We start from the raw sequence: 18,078 nt of genomic DNA, 5'->3' as shown, positions 1-18,078 counted from the left end.
CAAAATGGCAATAGTAAATTCTGACCCACCAGGTACTTTAAATGTAAATAAATGAACAAATACAGAAAAAGTTTTCAAAACCATTCGCAATTAGGGAAATGCAAATCAAAACTACACAGAGAGTTCATCTCAACACACAGATGGCAGTCATCAAGAAGATAAACAATGAATACTGGAAATAAAGTGGAGAAAAAGGAAGACTTTTACACTGTGAGTGGGATTGTAAATTAGTAAGACCACTATGGAGATCATCATGGACGTTCCTGAAAAGACTAGGTATGGAACCACCATAGGACCTAGCTATGACACTCCTCAGTATTTATCCTGAAGAATTAAAGTCATACACTATTGTCGTACATGCATACGGATGTTTATAGCAGCACATTTCCCAATAGCCAAACTATGGGACCAGCCTAAGTGTCCATCAATGGATAAATGGATAAAGAAAATGTACATACACAATGGAGTTTTACTCAACCATAAAGAAAAATGAAATTATGTCATGTCCAGAATGGATGGAACTAGAGACCATTATGGTAAGTGAAATAAACCAAACTCAGGTGGTCAAGGGTCATATGTTTTCTTTCATATGTGGAAATAGGGATGTCAAAAGGGAAAGGTGGGGGGGGGGATCTCATGAAAATAAAAGGGAGATCAATACAGGAAGGGGACTAGGGGGAGGGAGGAGGAGTGGGAGAAGTTCATGATGGGAAAGGATATTGAACAAAATATATTGTTATATTATGTGCAGGTATGAACATGTAACAACAAACCCCATCATTATGTACAACCAATAAAAATGTGGCAAGAGGAAAAAAAAATGTAAATGGATTAAATTCCATAATCTAAAGGCAGAGTAGCTGAACAGATTAAAAAACAAGAGCCAGCTGTATGCGGCCTACCGGAGACCCACTTTAGCCTAAGGACAAACCAGCTGACGTGAAGAGAAGAAAGAAGATACTGCATACAAATGACAACCAAATGGTGCAGGCTGGTTGGTTTACGTTGGCTGCCACAAAAGCTGGAGAGGTCTTTATTTACTGATACAGGGATCAATCCATCACGAGAACATACACCTGTCCATAGATATGCACCCTACATGGAAGCACCTATATAAAGTAAGCATTAATGGTCATAAAGAGATACCTATGCAGCAAATAACAATAGTAAAGGACTTTAATATCCCACTTTCAACAATAGACAGGTTGACTAAACAATTTTTAAGGAAAAAATGGAGTGAACTGCACTCTTCGCAGAATAGACCTCATAAACATATGGAACTTTCCATCCAACAACACCAAAGCACTTTTCCCTAGCACATGTGACATTTTCTTCAGGACAGACCATATGGTAGGCCACAAAAACAAATTATAACAAATTTAAGGAAAATTGAAATTATCCTAAGTATCTCAACCACAAATTCATGAGACTAGAAGTCAATAATAAGAATTTTGACAAACTCAACAAGCTTCTGAACAACATGTCAAAGAAGAAATCAAAAGGGAACATTTTTAAATGTTTTGAGACAAATGAAAGTGGAAACCTGTGGAATATGGCAAAATGTAGTTCAAGAGGAAAGTCTGTAACAATAAATGGTCACGTTAAAAAGAAGGATATCAAATAAGTAGCAAACCTTTAAGCCTTAATGAACTTAATAAGCTAAATCCAAAGTTAACACAAGGAAAGAAATAATAAACCAGAACATAAATAAATTATAGAACAGAAAAATAATGAAAATAAACTAAAGTTGACTTTTTTTTTTTAAAAAGACTCACAAACCCTTAGCTTGACTAAGTACAAAAACCAGAAATAAAGGTAGACACATCACAAAGGACACCTGAGAGAAAGGATAGGGGACTATTTTCAGTTACTACCTGTCAACAAATTTGATAACCTAGAGGAAATGGATAAATTTTCTAGAAAAATATAACACATCAAAGTTCAATCAAACAGAAATGGAAAGTCTACACAGACCAATAACAAAGAGATTCGAGTAGTAATTCAGAACTTCAAAAGAAAAGTCCAGAACCATATGGCTTTTAAGATGAATTTTATCAAACTTTTAAGGAAGTATTAATACTAATACTTTCCAAACTCTTCCCCCTGGATATCTGTAGGGAATGCTCCCCAACACAATTCACAAGACCAGCTTCACTTTCATACCTAAGACTGAGACACAAGAAAATATAAGCCAATATGTCTTTTGTGAATATTGATGCAAAATTTCTGAATAAAATATTAGCAAATCAAATTCAACACCATGTAAAAAAAGATTATACAATGTGACCATGTGGGATTTGTCCCAGGCATGCAAGGTTCATTTAGCATACATAAAATCAGTGGGACAGATCTCATTAACAGGCTGAAAGGCAAAAGCTACCTGGTTATATAAATTGATGCAGAATTAAGAGTTTAAAAAGTTCAACAGCCTTTCTTGATAAAAAGTCTTAACTAAGTAAAGAAGGGAAGTTTCTCAATGTAATGAACGTCATTTATGAAAAACCCATAGCTAACATAATAACCAATGGGAAGAAACTGAAGGTTTTTTTCCATAACATCTGGGAAAATATGAGGTTGTCCAATCTCCCACGTCTATTTAGCATACTATAAAGAGCAAGAAATAAAAGATATTCAAATTGGAAAGAAAGAAAATTATTCCTCTTTACAGATGACTTGGTCCTATAAAAAGAAGACCCCAAACCACCAGAAAGCTATTAGAGCTAATGAATAGAATCAGTAAAGTTGCAGGAAATAAAAATCAACATGCAAAAGAAAAAAAAATCTATGCTATTTCTACATACAAGGACCTATCCAAAAATAGGTAAATGAATAAAAAGTCAAGAAAACAATTCCATTTGCAATAGCATTAATATACATAGGAATAAATTTAATTAAGAAGGTAAAAGTCCTGTACATCAAACAGTAAAAAATGTTGATGGAAGACATTGAAGAGGACACAAATAAATGGAAGACTGAGGAGTATTGTTAAAATCATACATACTACCTGAAGTAATATATTCAATCGAGATGATAGTTATTGAAATACCAAAGGTATATTTCACAAAAACAGAAAAACACCTAGAATTTGTACAGAGACACAGAAGCAATTCTGAATACTCAAAACAATTCTTGAGCAGGGGTGAGGGGATAAAGTTGTAGTCCTCATGGTTCCTGATTTAAAACCATATTATAAAGTTAGAGTAATTAACATAATATGGCACAAGCATAAAAACCATAGATGGATAGATGAGAATAGGGGAACCAGAAATAAGACTGAACATATATGGTCAACTGATTTTTGACAAGGGCACCACCCAAAGCACAATGGGGAAAGGATAGTCTTTTCAATAAATATCACTGGGACAACTGGATTTCCACATACAAAACAATGAAATTAAACCCTTACCTTACACCCTACAACCATCAACTCAAAATGGGTAAAAGTCCTAAGGGTAAGACTTGAAGCTGTAACACTCCTAGAAGGAAACAGAGGAAAAGCTCTCTGATGTTAGCCTTGGCAAGGACTTTTTTTAGATATTGCACTAAAAGCTCAGGATACAAAAGCAAAATAAATAAATGGGAATATGGCAAACTAAAAAACTTTCACAAAGCAAAGAAAACCATGGAGTGAATGAAAAGGCAAGTTACTGAATGAGAGAATAGACTCAGAAACCCAATATCTGATAAGGAATATTTGGATCTAGAATGTTCCCCAAGGCCCAGGTACTAAACAGTGGCCTCAACTAGATGCTGTTGAGAAGGGCAAACTCTTTAAGAGGCGGAGGCCTAGCGAGAAAAGGTCATTGGGGTGTGCTCTTAAAAGAGATATCAGGACTCTGCTACTTGTGCCACGGCCGCAAAGTGATGGGCCAATCAACCATGGACTGAAACCTTCAAGACTATGAACCAAAATAAACTGTTCCCCCTCAGGTATTTTGTCACAGTGATGGAAAGCTGATTAACATACAAACCATACAATTCAGAAGCAAAACATAGACTACCATGTGGACTGATAATCTCTTTTCAGTTTATGCACCAAAAGAAAACAAAACCATGGCCTCATAGATACAGGCACACCTGTGCTCAGTGTTGCAGCTCCATGCACAGTAGGCCGAATATGGAAACAGCCTATGGTGCCCACCAATGGATGAATGGACAAAGAAACTGTAGTATATATACACAGTGGAATATCATTTCTTCTTACAGAAGACCCTGCAATTTGCCACATGGGTAGACCTAGAGGACATTATGCTAAGTAAAATAAACCAGATACAGAAATAAAAACATTGCATGATCTCATGTACATGGGCAATCCTTTAAAAGGAAAGTCAAATATACAGAAATAGAAAATAAAATAATACTAGGGTCACAGTGGGGCAAAGAAAATAATTAGCAGATCAAAAGACGCCAAGTAGTAAATATACAGGACGAGTAAATTGAAAGATTAATACCCAAAATTAGGGTTATAGCTAATAACAGTATAACAGGAGTTTTGTCAAAATGAGTAAATTCAAACTGCTCTGATAACTAAGCAGAATGATGGGTTGTTAATTTGTTCCACTGCAGTAAAATGACATGCTGGGAGGGAGGAGGGGAAGATATAAAGAATGAAATCTACCAAACTATGCTGCGTCCATGTATGAACACACCACAGTGAATCCTGCAGTGGTGGAATTATAATGCAGTAATTAAAATAGAAGGGAGAAAAGTAGAGTAGAGCAAGTGAATGAGGGAGAGAGAAGGGGAGGCCCAGGGAAGTGCTGGGGAGCAAGATAGTTGAAGTTAGGTTATGTGCATGTCTGAATGTGGCATCCTGGATTCCACTGTTGTGTATAATTATAGTACACCAATGGAAAACTTAAATAACATGCATGGCGAATAAACATCATAAAATTTTAACTGATGCATACAAAAAATTATATAGAACAATGGGGTACCATGTGATTTTTTTATATATGTATACATTTGTGTAATGTTCAAGTCAGGTTAAACATCTCCTCAATTATTGGTCATTTCTTCATGATGAAAAATCATTCATAGTTAAATATCATTTCTTATTTTTTCAGTACTTCATTTCTTTATTATGACTGAATATTCCATGATATGCATATATCATAATTTGTTCAAATATAAATATATTAATTGACATTTAGGTTGCTTCCACCTTTTAGCTAGTGTAAATAGTGTTTTTTTTTAATAATGTATTTTTTTTATTGTAAACAAATGGGATACATGTTGTTTCTCTGTTTGTACATGGCATAAAGGCATACCATTTGTGTAATCATAAATTTACATACAGTAATGTTGTTTGATTCATTCTGTTATTTTTTTCCCTTCCCCCCATCCCTCCCACCCCTCTTTTCCCTCTACACAGTCCTTCCTTCCTCCATACTTACCCCCCTCCCTAACCCTAACTCTAACCCTAACACTAACCCTACTCTCCCCCCATTATATGTCATCATCCACTTATTAGTGATATCATTCGTCCTTTGGCTTTTTGAGATTGGCTTATCTAACTTAGCATGATATTCTCCAATTTCATCCATTTGCTGCAAATGCCATAATTTTATCATTCTTTATGGCTGAGTAATATTCCATTGTATATATATACCACAGTTTCTTTATCCACTCATTGATTGAAGGGCATCTAGGTTGGTTCCACAGTCTGGCAATTGTGAATTGAGCAGCTATGAACATTGATGTGGCTGTATCTCTGTAGTATGCTGATTTTAAGTCCTTTGGGTATAGGCCAAGGAGTGGGATAGCTGGGTCAAATGGTGGTTCCATTCCAAGTTTTCTAAGGAATCTCCACACTGCTTTCCAGAGTGGCTGCTCTAATTTGCAGCCCCACCAGCAATGTATGAGCGTACCTTTCTCCCCACATCCTCGCCAACACCTGTTGTTGCTTGTATTCTTGATAATCACCATTCTAATTGGGGTGAGATGGAATCATAGGGTGGTTTTGATTTGCATTTCTCTTATTACTAGAGATGTTGAACATTTTTCCATATGTTTGTTGATTGCTTGTAGATCTTCTTCTGTGAAGTGTCTATTCATTTCCTTAGCCCATTTGTCGACAGGATTATTTGTACTCTTAGAGTAGAGATTTTTGAGTTCTTTATAGATTCTGGAGATTAGCGCTCTATCTGAAGTATGATTGGCAAAGATATTCTCCCACTCTGTAGGCTCTTTCTTCGCATTGCTGATAGTTTCCTTTCCTGAGAGAAAGCTTTTTAGTTTGAATCTATCCCAGTTATTGATTCTTGCTTTTATTTCTTGTGCTGTGGGAGTCCTGTTAAGGAAGTCTGGTCCTAAGCCAACATGTTGAAGATCTGGACCTACTTTTTCTTCTATAATCTGCAGGGTCTCTGGTCTGATTCCACGGTCCTTAATCCATTTTGAGTTTAGTTTCGTGCATGGTGAGAGATATGGGTTTAGTTTCATTCTATTGCATATGGATTTCCAATTCTTCCAGCACCATTTGTTGAAGAGGCTATCTTTTCTCCATTGCATATTTTTGGCACCTTTGTCTGTATGAGAAGATTGTATTTATTTGGGTTTGTGTCCGTGTCCTCTATTCTGTACCATTGATCTACCTTTCTATTTTGGTACCAATACCATGCCGTTTTTGTTACTATTGCTTTGTAGTATAGTTGAAGATCTGGTATTGCAATACCCCCTGTTTCACTCTTCCTGCTAAGGATTGCTTTAGCTATTCTTGGTTTCTTATTCTTCCAGATGAATTTCATAATTGCTTGCTCTATTTCTGTAAGGTATGTCATTGGGATTTTAATTGGAATTGCATTGAATTTGTATAGCACTTTTGGTAGTATGGCCATTTTGACAATATTAATTCTTCCTATCCAAGAACATGGAAAATCTTTCCATCTTCTAAGGTGTTCTTTAATTTCTTTCTTTAGTGTTCTGTAGTTCTCATTGTAGAGGTCTTTCACCTCTTTTGTGAGATTGATTCCCAAGTATTTTATTTTTTTCGAGGCTATTGTGAATGGGATAGTTTTCCTAATTTCTGAAGATTCATCACTTATGTATAAAAATGCATTGGATTTATGAGCATTGATCTTGTAACCTGCTACTTTACTGAATTCACTTATGAGTTCTAAGAGTTTTCTGGTGGAATTTCCAGGTTCCTCTAAATATATAATCATGTCATCAGCGAACAGGGATAGTTTGAGTTCTTCTTTTCCACTTCGTATCCCTTTAATTTCTTTGGTTTGTCTAATTGCTCTGGCTAGAGTTTCAAGAACGATGTTGAATAGAAGTGGTGAAAGAGGGCATCCCTGCCTTGTTTCAGTTGTTAGGGAGAATGCTTTCAGTTTTTCACCATTTAGAATGATATTAGCCATGGGCTTAGCATAAATGGCCTTTACAATATTAAGGAATGTTCCCACTATCCCTATTTTTTCTAGTGTTTTGAGCATGAAGGGGTGCTGTATTTTATCAAATGCTTTTTCTGCATCTATTGAAATTATCATGTGATTCTTGACTTCAAGTCTATTGATATGGTGAATTACATGTATTGATTTCCTGATGTTGAACCAACCTTGCATCCTTGGGATGAAACCCACTTGATCATGGTGCACTATCTTTTTAATATGTTTTTGTATGCGATTTGCTAAAATTTTGTTGAGAATTTTTGCGTCGATGTTCATTAAGGATATTGGTCTGAAATTTTCTTTCCTTGATGAGTCTCTGTCTGGTTTAGGTATCAGTGTGATATTGGCTTCATAGAATGAGTTTGGGAGGGTTCCCTCCTCTTCTATTTTATGGAATACTTTGAGAAGTATTGGAATGAGCTCTTCTTTAAAGGTTTTGTAGAACTCAGCTGAGAACCCATCTGGTCCTGGACTTTTCTTTGTTGGCAGGCTTTTGATGACTTCTTCTATTTCAGTACTTGAAATTGGTCTATTTAAATTGTGTATGTCCTCCTCATTCAGTTTAGGCAATTCATATGTCTCTAGAAACCTGTTGATGTCTTCGAAATTTTCTATTTTGTTGGAGTATAGATTTTCAAAATAGCTTCTAATTATGTTTTGTATTTCAATACTGTCTGTTGTGATATTTCCTTGTTCATTCTGAATTTTATTGATTTGGGTTTTCTCTCGTCTTCTCTTTGTTAGTGTGGCTAAAGTTTTATCAATTTTGTTTATTTTTTCGAAGAACCAACTATTTATTTTGTCAATTTTTTGTATTGTTTCTTTTGTTTCAATTTCATTGATTTCAGCTCTGAGTTTAACTATTTCCTGTCTTCTTCTACTTTTGGTGCTGGTCTGTTCTTCTTTTTCTAGGGCTTTGAGCTGTAGTGTTAGGTCATTTATTTGTTGAGTTTTACTTCTTTTATTAAATGCGCTCCATGAAATAAATTTCCCTCTAAGTACTGCTTTCATAGTGTCCCAGAGATTTTGATACGATGTTTCTTTGTTCTCATTTACCTCTAAGAATTTTTTAATTTCCTTCCTAATATCTTCTGTTATCCATTCATCATATAATAGCATATTGTTTAATCTCCAGGTGTTGGAATAGTTTCTGTGTTTTACTCTTTCATTTATTTCTAACTTCAATCCATTATGATCTGATAGAATACAAGGTAGTGTCTCTATCTTCTTGTATTTGCTAACATTAGCTTTGTGGCATAATATATGGTCTATTTTAGAGAAGGATCCATGTGCTGCTGAGAAGAAAGTGTATTCGCTCTTGGTTGGATGGTATATTCTATAAATGTCCGTTAAGTCTAAATTATTGATTGTGTTATTGAGATCTATGGTTTCTTTGTTCAATTTTTGTCTGGAAGATCTGTCGAGTGGTGAGAGAGGCGTGTTAAAATCACCTAGTATTATTGTGTTATGGTCTATTTGGTTTCTGATATTGAGAAGGATTTGTTTGACATACATGGATGAGCCACTGTTTGGGGCATAGATGTTTATGATTGTTATATCTTGCTGATTTATGCTTCCCTTAAGCAGTATGAAACGACCTTCTTTATCGCTTCTGACTAACTTTGGCTTGAAGTCCACATTATCGGAAATGAGGATGGATACTCCAGCTTTTTTGCTGAGTCCATGTGCATGGTATATTTTTCCTCATCCTTTCACCTTTAGTCTATGGGTATCTTTTTCTATGAGGTGAGTCTCTTGTAGGCAACATATTGTTGGATCCTTCTTTTTAATCCAATCTGCCAGTCTATGTCTTTTGATTGATGAATTCAGGCCATTAACATTCAGGGTTATTATTGAGATATGATTTGGTTTCCTGGTCATATGGTTCATTTTTAAATTTTATTTATTTATTTATTTGACACAACTTGGTTCCTCCTTTATTTGACAATTCCTTTAGGATAATTCCTCCCTTTGCTGATTTGCTTCTTTGTTTTTCATCTCTTCCTCATGGAATATTTTGCTGAGAATGTTCTGTAATGCTGGCTTTCTTTTTGTAAATTCTTTTAGCTTTTGTTTATCTTGGAAGGATTTTATTTCATCGTCTAATTTGGAGGTAAGTTTTGCTGGGTATAAGATTCTTGGTTGGCATCCATTTTCTTTCAGGGCTTGAAAAATGTTGTTCCAGGCCCTTCTAGCTTTTAGGGTCTGGATTGAAAAATCTGCTGATATCCGTATTGGTTTCCCCCTGAATGTAATTTGTTTCTTTTCTCTCACAGCCTTTAAAATTCTGTCTTTATTTTGTATGTTAGGTATTTTCATTATAATGTGCCTTGGTATGGGTCTGTTGTAATTTTGTGTATTTGGAGTCCTATAAGCCTCTTGAAATTGATTTTCCATTTCATTCTTCAGATTTGGGAAATTTTCTGATATTATTTCATTGAATAGATTGTTCATTCCTTTGGTTTGTTTCTCTAGGCCTTCCTCAATCCCAATAATTCTTAAATTTGGCCTTTTCATGATATCCCATAGTTCTTGTAGATTCTGTTCATGATTTCTTACCATCTTCTCTGTTTGTTCAACTTTGTTTTCAAGGTTAAATATTTTGTCTTCAATGTCTGAGGTTCTGTCTTCCAGGTGTTCTATCCTACTGGATATGCTTTCTATGGAGTTCTTAATTTGGTTTATTGTTTCCTTCATGTCAAGGATTTCTGTTTGGTTTTTTTTCAATATCTCTAACTCTTTATTGAAATGATCTTTTGCTTCCTGTATTTGCTCTTTTAACTGTCGATTGGTGCGATCATTCAATGCCTGCATTTGCTCTTTCATCTCATCATTCAGTGCATGCATTTGCTCTTTCATCTCATCATTTAGTGCGTGCATTTGCTCTTTCATCTCATCATTTGCTTCCCTGATCATTTTAATTATGTACATTCTGAACTCCTTTTCTGTCATTTCTTCTGCCATGCTGTCATTGGGTTTTATTGATGTAACATCTAGATTTGTTTGCGGCATTTTCCTTCCTTGTTTTCTCATATTGTTCAGGTATCGGTGGACTGCTGAGATATTGCAGATTTCCTCTATTGACTTACAATGTCCTTGAAGATTTCTATATATATCCCCTCTTAGCCTTCAGTAGGCTGAAGTCTTGGAGGAAGTTGATAATGTGGTGCGCCACAAAGAAGCTGCCTCTCTAGGAGTGGTGGCCTTCAGGTGGGGTATATTCCCTGCTAGTGGGCAGAGGTGCCTCCACTTGTTGCCCAATGGTCATCTAAAGGGGAACTAGGCTGCGGGCTGAGGCAAGGCCTGTTTGGGCCTGTGTCTCTGGTTTTACTGTCCTTGTGGGGAAACCTCACCCGCCAGGGAAGACTCACCCGGTGGGGAGGTCTCACTGGTCAGTTCCCCTCCTAGAGGTTCCCCTCAATTTACAGCTACCGCCTGGGCTGGGTTGCCTTCCTCTGTAAAGTTCCCAGGGGCCCGGCCCTACCTCCTGGGCCTGGGAGCCTCACCCTTCGCAGATGAATCTCCTTAGGCTGCCCCTCCTCAGAGCATCTGCCCGCAGGCCTGGAACCTTCGCTCCGCCCTAAGCGTGTCTCTGTGCGGCTCTTCCACCAAGAAGCCTCTTAGATCCTGGGACCCTGCTGTGCACCTAATAGCCTGGCTATGTGGCCCCTCCTCTGAGCAGCCACCTGGGGGCCCGGACAATCGCTCTGCGTCCCAGAGTCCCGCTGCACGCCTCTTCCTCCAGACAGCCGCCCAGTATTCCGGTGCGGTCACTAGGAGTCCGAGCAACTCACTGCGTGCCTCCTCCTCCCACCAACTGCCCGTAGCCCTGGGCAATCACTCCGAGTCGAAGTGACCCTCCCTGTTCCTCCTCCTCCTCCAGGTAACCCCCCGGGTGTTCAGGAGCAGTCACTCTGAGTGGCTCTGAATCCACATGACCCGCTGCACGCCTCCTCTGGGCAGCCGCCCGGACCTCTGGTGCAGCCACTGGAGACCAAGCGACCCACCGTGCTCCTCCTCCAGGCAGCCCCCCTGTGTTCAGGAGCAGTCGCTTTAAGTCCAAACAACTCACCACTCGCCTCCTCCTCTGAGCAGCCGCCTGGAGCTCTAATGCAGTCACTGCGAGTCCAAATGACCGGCCTAAATATCATTTCTTATAGCTAAAAGGAATACAAGTACCTGATCTTCACCTATAGCCATTCTACTGTGCACTAACACTCCAGAAACTCTTACCCCTGGATAACTCTATGTAGTGCCCTCAGTTCCACCTCACCCCCTCCTTTCCACTCCCCAGCTCTGTTACCCAACATTCTATTCTCAACTTCTGCAAGCTCAACTTTAGATTCCACATATACATGAGATCATGCAGTTCTCTTCTTTCTGTGCCTGGCTTATCTCACTTGTCATAATGACCTCCAGTTCTATGTATGTTGTTGTATATGACAGGACATCATTCTTTTTATGGTAGAATGCTATTCTCTCAGGTATATGCAGCACATTTTATTTATCCATTCATCAGCTGATGGACACTTAAAGTTGATTTCTATCTTGGCATTTGCAAACAGTGCTACAATAAAGGGTACTGCAGATGTCTCTTTGATATACCAACTTCATTTCCTTTGGCTATATACCAGTAGTGGTATTGCTGAATCGCATGGCAACCCCATTTTTAATCTTTTAAAGAACTTACATACCCTTTTCAATACCTGTGCTAATTTACATTTCTACTAAAGGGTTCCCATTTATCCATATCTTTGCCAGCACTTCTTGTTATCTTCTGTCTTTGGTAACGGCCATTCAGACTTACTGAAGTCAGGTGATATCTTACTGTGGTTTCAATTTGTATTTCCCTGATGATTAATGATGTTAGGCATTTTTTTCAACTACTTAGTGGCTATTTATATATCTTGTTTTGAAAAATGTCTATTTAGGTTGAGCATTCATTTTAAAGTCAGGTCAATTTTAGTTTTTGGTTTTTGCTATTGAGTTTTTTGGATGCTAACCATTGTCAGGGGTATAGTTTGAAAATATTTTCTCCCATGTGTTAGGTGTCTCTTCACTCTGCTGATTGTTTCCTTTACTGCTCAGGGCTTTTTAGTTTGATAAAATTCCATTTTTCTTTCTTTTTTTTTTTTTTTTTTTTTTTTTTTTTAAGTCTTCCTTCTATTTCACCAAAGTAGATTTCCCTCCACTGACCCCATTAGCCCTTGCTACCGTCTAGAATCCACTGTGCAAGCTGCAGTCCAATACTACCCTCACTCCACCGACACAGACAGCTGCCAGGCCAGCATGCTTCCCTCGGAACTTCTCTGGAGGCAGCAAAGGCAGAAGTCCCAGGCCCAGGTGGCTGGCCCCAAGAGTCCCATCTGTTTCCCCAGTGGGCAGGCAGTTTCTAGGCTGTCAAGAGGGGCATAATTTTGGAGGCTTGGCTCAGCAGGCAACCCCAGTCAACCCAAGGGGTGGTGGGGCTCTCTGGCTAGAAATCCTTGCTCAAAGCAGGAACAGCTCTGTCCTGAGGAGGGTTTGTAAACCCTTTTTCCACGTGCATTTCTGTGTAACAATCAGGGTCCTAAGGTGGGAGCAGGCCCCTGGTCTTTACTCCAGCTTCTCCCTCTTCTCCCGGCTTCAGCATCCTCCTTTGCACATTGAGAGACAGACAAGATGATTCTCGGGTCCTTTCTGGCATTGTATCCTAGCTTCCCACTGCAGAGGCTTTGGAAGGGCAGAATCCTGTTCCTGCCTTAGTTTCTGCACCTGCGTTGTCTGGGTACAGGGCTGGGCATGGAGTTACTGAGCAGTGGAGTACTGAAAGAACATGCCAGTCTCTCTGTGGGTAGCTGTGCTTGGAGACCTAATCACCCAGAATGTCTCAGGGATAGGTGGGAAGGAGGCAGGTACTTTCAGGATGGGGAGGTCTCTCCATCAGCTATAAGATCCTCAGTGTCCTGGGATGGGAGAAAAGACTTCAGATTTCCCAATTCAAATCCACTGGATCCTTGGACTAGAGGATTATTTTGCACTGGACTTCAGATCCTAGGAGTCAGTTTTGTAGATTCTGGGAGAATGGAGTCTAAGATTCCTGGCTTAAAAGTCAGGGGATCTTTGTGAACATTAGGGATCATTCCCAAACCCCAGGAGATACTCTATTAATCAGGCCTTTCTGGAGGCATAGGCATCCCTGACTGGGCAAATGAGAACCCACATCTGTGGTGGGCCAGGGGATTAAGGAATTCAGGGTAAGTTTGCAGCTTCCAACCTCCACCTAACTCCCCAGGACTCCTGCTCATGGAAGATGGTAGCCTGGAAGGTTCTACCATACAGATACATCTGCAACCACATTTCATGCATGACACCGTCAGATGCCCTGAGAGGGGACAATGACTGTCAGTACTCCTACAGTGGTCACAGTCTGATGGCCCCAACCTCTTCATCCATCCATCCAACCCTCCATTCACCCAACATCTATGGAGAGCCTACTGTGTGCTAGGGAGGGCCTTTCTCTCACAGACAGACACCCCATAGTCAAAATCACACACATGCTCACACTGGTATCTGTGCTCACTTACACTCTTGCTGTCACCTCAGCCACAACCATATCCACATTCCCCAGATAGGCTTGGGAACCACTAGGGAAGGGTCAGAGAAGAAACAGTCAGGAGGACATGCAGGCAGACGTCTGAGAGCAGAAGTCCAGAGGTGTTGGGTATGTGGAGGGGTCCCAGGGCCTTCAGATTCCTCTGTCATCAGACTCCCCAGGATCCCCTCCCCAGCCACGCTGTGTTCAGATGGTCCAGCTGATGAGCAACAAAGTTCAGGCCCGGGCTCAGTGACAAATCCACTCTGTCATTTCCCTCAGCGACTCCAGCTCCCGCTGGTCCAGTGGGCTGAACCAGAAGTGCTTGTAGCAGGTGTCCACGGGCGCTTCAGCCCCCATGCTGAAGATGCTGTCCGAGTGGTGGATATAGACATGGGCAGGAAGAGGAACAGCCAGGATCTTGGTACAGACCTGCTGGAAGTTCTTGGGGAAGGGAACTCCAGCATGCAGGGCGAAGGTATCCTCGTCCTTCACAAGGCCCTCGGTCCAGTCCATGAGTAATGCCCTACAGTGAGGTGCAGAGAGCTTCGCAGGCCACGGTACTGGCACTCATCCTGCCAGTGGTATTCGTAGCAGGGCCATGGGCCATGACTGGGCAGGTGGACTCGCTGCAGCACTCAGCCATGGTGCCATAGACGAGGCTGATGTGGTGAAGAAGTCCACCACGTGCACCATCTAGTCATCGATGGTGGCAGCCCCACCACACTGCACAGGACCAGGCCCAACTTGAGTGAGCTGTGCCTTCTTGTGCAGCTCAAAGCACTGGGTGCCTGGCTTGAAGCGCTTCCGTGGCCAGAATGTCTGGTCCTTGGCAAACACCTGCTTCAGGCAGAGTGCCATGGCCAGGCTTGGTGTCCAGGGACAGGAACCTGAGGATTCTTCACAGGTCTGCCATGACAGGAGAGCGTAAGTCCTCCTTGGGCTGAGGTCACATGGCCAACACACTGGGTCACTCCCCTCGCCTGCTTGCCTGCCTGCCTTCCTGTCCTGCCCAGCTGCTGCGGCCGCCCTCCTGCCTGCCAAGCAATGCCAGCTCCTGAAATTCCATTTTTCTACTTTTGTTTTGTTCCCCATACTTTTGGAGTCCTGTGCGCAAAGTCCTTACCCATTTCAGGGTCATTTCTCCTGTGTTTTCTTCTTGCACCTGTTGCAGTGAAGCCAGAATTGGGAACAGGTAGTTAGTGTAGAAATAGGGAATCGGGTCAAATCGAGGAAATGGAAGCCATAAAACCATCCGCCTCTGGAAGTTGGAGACTGCTCTGGGAGAATGGAATGTCAAGGACCTGCAGAACCCATTGATAACCAAATTTACCTGCCTTTATCAAGGACTGCAAGCTAGGAGCTGCTAATTAATGCCCCTTGGGCCCTTGCCTGCCTGAATCACCTTGGCCCTCCCCCTGCCCATGGCTTTTCACTTAATGCAAAACCAGGCCTAGTCACATAGGCAGGAAGGAGAGGTAAGGGGGGGAGAGAACTGGAGAACAAAAGAGAATTTAACCTATAAAAGATGTAGGGTGCACTCACTTCTTGGGACTTTAGAACATCAGCCATGGCCCCCTTCTCCCTGCTGGGAGAAGTCTGTATTATTAGCTTTAAATAAAACCTGCTTAATCTGCTTGCCTTGGCGTGCTTCTCTAGTGTTCAATCTTCAACATTAGAAGGAGCAGAACTCGTCACCGGTAAACGGCGGTATCAGCAGGTCGTATATTTCAGTCTTTCATCCATTCTGAATTCATCTTTCTAACGTGAGTCCTGGTGACGAGGTTCAGTCTTCAGCATGTGACTCACCTGTTTCCAGCACAGTGTACTGAACGGCTGTCCTTTCTTCAGCGTGTCTATTCCGTGCCTCTGTTGATAATTCTTTGGTGGTAGATATTGCCAGAGTCATTTCTGGACACTCATTTGTGTCTCACTGGTTTGTGTGCAATTGTGCCAATGTCATGCTGTTTTGATTAAAATAACTTTGTAGAATATTTTGAAATTTGGTAGTAGCATACTGCCAGTTTATTCTTTGGCTCAAGATTTTAAATTAAAAAGAAAAAAAAATCCATGAAACAAAAAGTTGGTTCTTGTAAACAATCAACAAAATTGGCAAATATTTAGCTAGAGGAACCAAGAAAAAAACAGATGACTCAAATTATTAAAATCAGAAATGAAAGTAGGTACTATAATGCCAATCCCACAGAAATAAAAAGGACAGTACAATGAGGAATTGTATGACAATGAACTGGAAAACCTAGGTATGATGGAAAAATTCCTAGAAACAAAACTATCAAGAGTGAAAGACAATTATAGATCTATTCAGATTTTTCAAAAATTGAATCTGTTAAAAAAAAATCTCCCAATAAAGAAAAGCTTAAATCAGATGGTTTCCCAGGTGAATCATAACACACACTTCAAGAATCGACACCTATCTTTCTCATGATTTTTGATAAAAACTAAACAAAGGGAATAATTCATAATTCATTATGAGTCCAGCATTATTCTAATAAGGAAAAAGAAACTACAATTATAGACCATATCCCTTGTAAATTCCAATGCAAAAAAATTTTTAAAAATCTTAATAAAACACTAGCAAACAATTCAACAGCATATTAAAAGGATTATACAACATGGCTAAGTGGGATTTATTCCTGAAATACAAGGATGGTTCAATATATGAAAATCAAAGCAATATACCACATTAACAGAATGTTTTTAAAAACTGCACGCTCATCTCACTTGATGCAGAAGTAGCATTTTACAAAATTCAACATCTTTTCATTAAAAAGGTAAAAAAACAGTCAGCAAACTAGTAATAGAAGGAAACTACTTCAACATAATAAAAGTCATATATAGAGAACCCCAGCAAACATCATACTCAATGGTAAAAATCGAAACCTTTTCCTCAGGAACAGAAAAGAGTTCCCACCTTTATTACTTCTAAATATAGTAATGGGAATCCAAGCCAAAGCAATTAGGCAAAAAGAAAAACAAAAAAATTAAGAAATTAAGAAAAAGTTATCTCTGTTCATAGATGATATACTCTTATGTGTAGAAAAACCTAAATATTCTACACTCAAATGTTAGAGTAACTAAATTGAACAAAGTAGTAGTATATAAAGCCAAGATACAAAGAATAGCTGCATTTCTATACAACAAGAATGAATGATCTCAGCATTGAAAAGAATACTCAGGAATCGATCAACCAAGGAAGTGAAATACTCATGATAAAAGCTGCAAAACACTGCTGATGGAAATTGAAATCATAAATAAAAAGAAGTCCCAAGTTCATGGATTGGAAACCTGTATATTGTTAAGGTGTTAATATTACACATTATCTACAGATTCAATGCAATCGTATCAAAATCACAATGAAGTTTTCTAAAGAAATAGATTTCTAAATCTACCTATAGATAAAATTCATGTGGCATCTTAAAAGACCCCGAGTAGTCAAGACAATCTTGAAAGAGAAGAACAGATTTGGAAGACTCATGCTTCCTGATCTCAAAACTTACTACAAAGCTACCTTCATCAAAAGTCTGATACTTTTTCCACATGCACTTCAGATAGAGCACTAATCTCCAAAATTTATAAAGAACTTATAAAATTTACACCAAAAATATAAAGAACCCAATCAATAAATGAGCCAAGGAACTGAACAGACACTTTACAGAAGAAGACATACAGGCGATTAACAAATATATGAAAAAGTGTTCAACATCTCCAGTAATTAGAGAAATGCAAATTAAAACAACTCTAAGATTTCATCTTACTCCAATTAGAACAGCTATTATCAAGAACACAAACAATAATAGATGTTGGCGTGGATGTGGGGAAAAAGGCACACTTTTACATTGCTGGTAGAGTTGCAACTTGGTGCAGCCACTCTGAAAAGCAGTGTGGAGAATCCTCAGAAAACTTGGAATGGACCCACCTACTGACCCAGTTATCCCACTCCTCAGTTTATACCCAAAGGACTTAAAATTAGCATACTACAGTAACACAGCCACATCAATGTTTACAGCAGCTCAATTCACAATAGCTAGATTGTGGAACCAACCTAGATGCCCTTCAACAGATGAATGGATAAAGACACTGTGGTATATA

The 18,078-nt window shown here is 39.5% G+C and overlaps 1 pseudogene across 1 annotated transcript; it reads right to left on the bottom strand.

The window, feature by feature from the left end:
* Positions 1–14,090: 14,090 nt before the first annotated feature.
* LOC306664034 (MOB kinase activator 3C-like) lies at positions 14,091–14,829 on the bottom strand (annotated as a pseudogene). Its single transcript has one exon. The product of its transcript is annotated as an MOB kinase activator 3C-like (transcript).
* Positions 14,830–18,078: the final 3,249 nt, after the last annotated feature.

This window comes from Sciurus vulgaris (genome assembly GCF_902686455.1).
Source record: "Sciurus vulgaris genome assembly, chromosome: 6".
Taxonomy (NCBI): Eukaryota; Metazoa; Chordata; class Mammalia; order Rodentia; family Sciuridae; genus Sciurus; species Sciurus vulgaris.
The sequence above is the reverse complement of the archived record's forward strand: the minus strand, read 5'-3'. Positions and strand labels throughout refer to the sequence as shown.